Raw genomic sequence first — 6,964 nt, forward strand, 5'->3', positions numbered from 1 at the left:
GAAGGTCTACCACCCCCAGCCTTTTCAATTACTTGAGTTAATCAATTCCCTATAATGGTTAAGCCCCTTTGGGCTGCATTTTCACACTTGCCACTGGCAAAATCTTGCTTTACAGAAAAGGTCTCTCTCACAAAAGTTAAATTAATCCCAGACTCTACCCTTTGAATTTAGTAAAAAATGACATTATAAAGCTAATTTATTGACTTAATAATTTTTGAATGAAATACAATCAAATTCCCGATATATACCTTTGGTGATTATTTTAAGTCATAACTATTACATCATTTGAATTTTTCCAGTATTTAAAAGTACTTCAGTGATATAATCTCATTAATTCTTACAATGTCCTTTTGAACTAGCCAAGGGACAGGTATGCTTATCTAATAATATAATAGTCCTGTTCTCTCTTGCACTTCATGACACATTTCAGTGAAGGTTGAATAACAAAGCACGAGGTCATCTTTATAAGAACCTAGAGAAAACAGTAATTACCTCCCTAATGATGTAGGTAGGATATCACTGTGGAAATCAGAATAAAGATTCCAGCACAAATTCATCACCTGTGAGGAACTGTGTGACCAATAGAACTTTTAAAAATGTGGGTAGATGAATATAAAATTTACATGATGCATATTATATGCACTATATAGATATTTAATCAACAAATTTTAATGAAAATCCTATTTTTACTTCATTACATGTATGTTATATGTAAGAAAAGCAAATAATTTATAAATAACTAATATATTTATTAAACGGTTACTGTGCATATGTTCTTGTAAATGTGTTTTTAAAACATAGAAAACATGCTGAAAGTAAATTTAAGTTTTCACCATTATATTTTCCCTCACCATACAAAAAGTGTGCTTTTTTTCCCCTCTCAATAAATAGCAGCTATTTAGACTCCTAAGTAAAGCAAGTTTGGGGTAGAAGATATTCCCACATTGCTAAATATTTTTCTTATTAAGATTCAAATTATATTTTAATTTTTTAATAAAAATTTTCCTAAAATATAATACATTATCCTGACAATTTAATTTGCTGTTGATGACTGAGTGGCCTCCTCATGAGCATCCTTCTGGGTTATAAAATTTTAAGTGCTTCTGGATCTATTAAAATATGTAGAGTGGTTTAAACACAAATGCTGTGCTTTATGAATTCATATGTCTGCTTTTGGTAATTTTCCATTTTTTTTTAATTTGGTGGAATTTGTGTAGCTTGCAATAAAATCCTTTTTACTTAAGTAAATTTGAGTTCCTATTACTTATTAGTTATTTTAGGAGTGTTTACAGGAGACATTTAAATACATAGCCTAAAAAAAAAACTATATAACCCAGCAATTCTACTACTGGATATGATCCAACATAAGACACAGGACGATGTTCAGAGAAGCACTATTCACAGCAGCCGAAACCTGGCGATAAAGCTAATGTCTATCGAAAGTAGAACTGATTCCTAAATTTTAGTATATTTGTTGCAGGAAAACCCGATGCGAGAGGATGGTCATGTCCCACATCTTAGCAAGCACCTGGAATGACCCACCAGGTAAGATTTGTTGGCTTCATGTAGGAAAGAATTCAAGAGCCAGCAGTGGTGAAGTGAAAACAGGTTTATTGAGAGAGATGCATCTATAGGCAGAATGCAATCTGCTGCCTCAGGTGAGAGCAGTCGAGGTTGTGGAGGTGGTTCGCTTTTACTGGCTGGGTAATTTCATATGCTAACTAGGCTATTCCAACTATTTTGAGGAAGGGGTAGGGATTTCCAGGAACTGGGCCTCTGCCCACTCTTTGGCCTTTTATGGTCTGCCGCTGAACTGTCATGGCGCCTGTGGGCGTGCCTCTTAGCATATGGTAATATATTACAATGAGTGCATAACGAGGCCCAAGGTCTACAGGGAGTTGCGCTTTCCACCATCTTGGATCTAATCAGTCCTAAGCAGTTTCTGTCCTAAGTTATTCTCAACTGGCTGTGTCATTCTTTAAGGGTTGTGCCCTGTCCCTTTGCCCTCCTGCCACATTTCACACGATGGAATATTGGATATGCATAAAGAATGGATTAATGTCACAGAACAATACGGGTTCAAATTGCCAAGCAAAGTGTCGCGTCAGGGAAGCTGGATACAAGAGAGCTTCCTGTGAGGAAGTTTGTAGGGACTGGAAGGGAACAAGGTGGGGAATGCTGGGGTGCCTGGTGTCACTAATATTCTGGTCCTTGACCTGGGTCCTGGCTCTGAAGTGTGAGGACTTTATAAAAGGTCATTGAGCTGTGCTGTGGTGTGTGCATATTTCTGCTTGTGCTTTATAGTTCATCAGAGTTTACTCAAAAATGAGTTAGGATATATGCCCTTATATTTATATCTTACACCACTTTCAGAGCACAAGTATTATTTCTTTTTGTTTATCCATTTCATAATTGTTCACTGGTCGGTTTATTTTCTGTCCTTATCCAGGTAACAGGTGAGGCATTGGAGATGCAGCACAGATTAAGGTAGAGGTAATCGCTGCTTGCATGGGGTTTACACTCAAGTCGGTTTCATGCTCCCCATAACATTCCTGTAAAGCAGGTACAGAAGTTATGATCTTTTGAGTTTGTTTGTTTATGTGTTTGTTTAAATGAGAGATGGTTAAGCATTCTTACATGCTTTATAGAAGACCCCGTTTGAGGGGAAGCAGGTGCAGAATGTGAGAAGGAAGGAAAAAATTTTAAGTCCCTTGAGGAGGATGTGAGAAAGGAACTCAGAAGTAAGAGACAGGGAAGAAAGCTCCAAACTGGGAATTATCACTGGTCATGTGCAGTTCATCAGCAGAGCAGGGACTAGAGTCCAAAAACCTGACATCTGGACTACATCAAATCAAATTTCTCTTCCTCCTGGCCACTTCTAGGATGACAGCAAATACTGTTTTATATACATGTGCTTGCATGCATGCACATACACACACACTCTAAATACTAAGCCTCATTTCTGTGCATGTAGTTCACCATTATCTGCTGGTGATGTGTTGTATTCCTCTCAAATAAGGAGGCCTGCAGGTAACTGTCATGCCTTGAAACCGGTAGAGGTCTTTACTTTCTCTGACAGTGGAGAGAACCAGAATGGAAGAGAGGGAAACACGAGAACGGTCAGAAAATAGAATAATGATAATAACAGAAAATAGGGAGGAAATTCCTCCTTGTAAGCCATTAATTGAAGAGTGATTTTCTAAATATCTTGGGATTTGTCATCAAAATGCTTTCTAGGAAAGAAAAGGACGTGCAAGAGTCCATGCTGTGTGCCTTGGGCCCCAGGGAGAGGGCTCCTTTATGTGTTAATCCATGTCCAGCCAACAGCCGACAGGGAGATGGATTTAATTGTTTGAGAAGATTGACAAGGAGTGCCTATGAGGGAAGGTGAGGAGGAATCTGGGGAAGAATCATTTGCAAGGGGCAAGAGGAGGGAGCATTTATCAGAAGGCTGGGAGAGAACCATTGCTATGGGAGAGTACCACCAGGCAGAAACTGTGGAGAATTTAGCCATGCTAACCCATTACCCCAGAAGGGATGAAGGCAGAGCAATAAATACCTTGATCTCACTTTTGGACACTGCTTCCATTTTTGCTGGTGTCTCCCACTGAACAAACTAACCAGCAGTCAGAGTGCCCCAGAGCCTGTCAGTGCAATTCATCCATGTCCATTTCTTTTTTTTTTTTTTTTTATTGGGAGATTTATTTATTTATTTATTTATTTATTTTCATTTATTAGTTGGAGGCTAATTACTTTACAATATTGTAGTGGGTTTTGTCATACATTGACATGAATCAGCCATGGATTTACATGTATTCCTCATCCCGATCCCCCCTCCCACCTCCCTCTCTACCCCATCCCTCTGGGTCTTCCCAGTGCACCAGGCCTGAGCACTTGTCTCATGCATCCAACCTGGGCTGGTGATCTGTTTCACTCTAGATAATATACATGTTTCGATGCTGTTCTCTCGAAACATCCCACTCTCGCCTTCTCCCACAGAGTCCAAAAGTCTGTTCTGTACATCTGTGTCTCTTTTTCTGTTTTGCATATAGGGTTATCATTACCATCTTTCTAAATTCCATATATATGGGTTAGTATGCTGTAATGTTCTTTATCTTTCTGACTTACTTCACTCTGTATAATGGGCTCCAGTTTCATCCATCTCATTAGAACTGATTCAAATGAATTCTTTTTAACGGCTGAGTAATGTTCCATGGTGTATATGTACCACAGCTTCCTTATCCATTCGTCTGCTGATGGGCATCTAGGTTGCTTCCATGTCCTGGCTATTATAAACAGTGCTGCGATGAACATAAAAATATGGAACGCTTCATGAATTTGCGTGTCATCCTTGCGCAGGGGCCACGCTAATCTTCTCTGTATCGTTCCAATTTTAGTATATGTGCTGCCGAAGCGAGGACCCATGTCGATTTCTTAATAGAAGAGCTGGAGCAGGGTGCTGAGTGGATCAGTAGGCACATTCAGCAATCGATCATTACAGATATGCACAGTATCTATCTTTAAAAAAAAAATTATCTTTGCTCCATAAGTGCGATGTGCCTCTATTATCCTGTTGCTCTCTTCTCCTTCCAGGAGAGGCTTCTTGAATCTACTCACTGGATTGTCTTTTGAATTCACATGCATTCCTTTGCCCGCTTCCCTCTGGTTTCCACTCACTCCCATCACTCACTTGAAAGGGCTCCTCCCAGGCTCATCGCTAAGCTCTTCCTTGTCATTTGCACCATCTCAGTCCTTATTTTATTTGACCACTTTTCAGCATTTGGTCATAATAATGATGCTCTTTTCCTTGAACCAGCTTTTCTATTGTTTTCCTCTTTTCTTCATCTTATCCTTATTAGGTTTCTATAAAACCTGCTGCTATAACAGGGCTATATAACAGGGCTGCTATAACAAAGTACCGCAAAATATGTGGCTTAAACAAAAAGAAAATTTTCTTTCAAAGTTCTGGAGGCTAGAGTTCCAAAATGAAGGATGGGAGGGCTATGCCTTCTCTAAGGGAGGCTTCTTCCTTGCCTCTACCTAACTTCTAGTCACTGCTGGCAATCCTTGACGCTCCTTGGCTTGTGGTTGCATCATTCCAGTTTCTGCCTCCATTGTCACATGGTGTTCTGTGTGTGTGCCCTCTTACATGGGTTTGAGTTATATTGAATCTAGTGTCCACTCTAACTCAGAATTACCTCATCTTAACTTGATTACATCTACAAACTACCTATTTCCAAACATGGTCACATTCCTGGGTTCCCAGTGAACATGAATTTTGATGGAAAACTATTCAACTCAGCACAAGATCCTCTCTTTCACCTCTTTTCAAAGCACCTACCCTTTAAAATCCCCTACTGTCCTATTCTGCACAGGTTTTGATCACAAATGCCTACAAGGAAGCAAACACATAACAAAAATGAGTGATGTGCTTCTGTTGTAAGAACAACTAAAAATCGCCTGCGTTGTGAATAGCAATTCACCCTTGATCTAAAAGGCAGGTGGTGTGGTGTGTGGTCAGCTGAAGAAAGCATGTCCTACTCTACAAGTGACAGGCTGTTCAGACCTACCTGAGTGTTTACCATTCAAAAATGCAGGGTTATTGTTGTTAAGTTGATTCTGCTTTTAAGAAAAAATAAAAATCTTGATATTCATATAAAATCACTTAGAAAATGATTCAAAAATAAATAAACAACAAAACGTACCAATACATGGGGAAGCACTATGCAGATCACGCAAAAGTCATTTATGTGAATGGCCACAGATCCGGGTTGTAATCTGTCCTATACACATCTCTCTATTGATGTTGAGAGTTACTTAGGATCAGTGGTAATTTGGTTTTTAGACTGCCTGTCTTTCTAGTTGTGGAGATGTAGAAAGAACATCATAATGAACAGTCATACTTGTCTATTCACAAGAATATCAAACTTCATATGTCAAATATTAAATTCAATGTTTCCCACCACTAAACCTGCCTCTCTCTCACAGTCTCTTCCTTGACGAATGTCAAAGTCATCTCAGATTTCACATTATCTCTTAGCATATTTTAGCATACATTATACCCATCCAATATCTTTTAAATCTCTCAAATGAATTCCCCAAATCTCTCAAATGAATCCCCTTCTCTCCAGCCATTTAAATACTGCTTGTTTTATGTCCTGTTCTAATAGCAGCCTTTATATACAAAGCACTAATTCTCTTTTAAATAACATGTTATCTCATTTAATCTTCAGAGTAAGAGTGTGATAGTGTCCTAGTTTAGGTTCTAAACTAGAGCAAGAGAAAGGTCTTAAGTAAGAAAAGCAGAAGTAAGGTAGGGAGGAAAAACCAATATAAGATGAATTGCTATGATCGCCGCTGTTGGCAACAGGAGCAGAATATCTGAGAAATAGACAGGAGGCCCCCAAGAAATGGCCATCCAAATGGTGAGAGTTTGAGACATTTACTACAGCTGCTGTCCCCCTTTGTTAGAGGATTGGCCCTGGGCCATGTTTGTGTTGATGAGAGCTTCCTACAGCCCAGGGAGATACACAGCCTACACCAGAGTTGACCTACTACCAGGGCAAAGTGAGTCTGAGCTCACATGGAGCTATTAAGCACAGCTTCAGCTAAACGCAAGGTAAGCCAAGGGAGGTGATACAGAGCACCAAAGCATCTGCTTCTGATGAAGAAAGTAAAACTTTGAAAGGTAACACAGATTGAAAAGCAACCAAACTAGGATTTATATTCAAGTCTGACTCCAAAGCCTCTACTTTTAACTCTTATGTGTAAGAAATGGGGCTTCCCTGGTGGTTCAGATGGTAAAGAATCTGCCAACAATGCAGGAGACCCAGGTTCAATCCCTGGGTCGGGAAGATCCCCTGGAGAAGGGAATAACTACCCATGCCAGTGTTCTTCCTTGGAGAATTCCATGGGCAGTGGAGCCTGGAGGGCTGCAGTCCATGGGGTCATAAAGGGTTGGATA

The 6,964-nt window shown here is 39.6% G+C and overlaps 1 non-coding gene across 1 annotated transcript; it reads right to left on the minus strand.

The window, feature by feature from the left end:
* Window positions 1-4,314: 4,314 nt before the first annotated feature.
* Window positions 4,315-4,421, minus strand: LOC122676196. The gene has a single exon (XR_006335480.1). It is a non-coding gene; the product is annotated as a U6 spliceosomal RNA (small nuclear RNA).
* Between the last annotated feature and the right edge of the window lie 2,543 nt (window positions 4,422-6,964).

Source organism: Cervus elaphus, chromosome 19 (assembly GCF_910594005.1).
Source record: "Cervus elaphus chromosome 19, mCerEla1.1, whole genome shotgun sequence".
Lineage (NCBI taxonomy): Eukaryota > Metazoa > Chordata > Mammalia > Artiodactyla > Cervidae > Cervus > Cervus elaphus.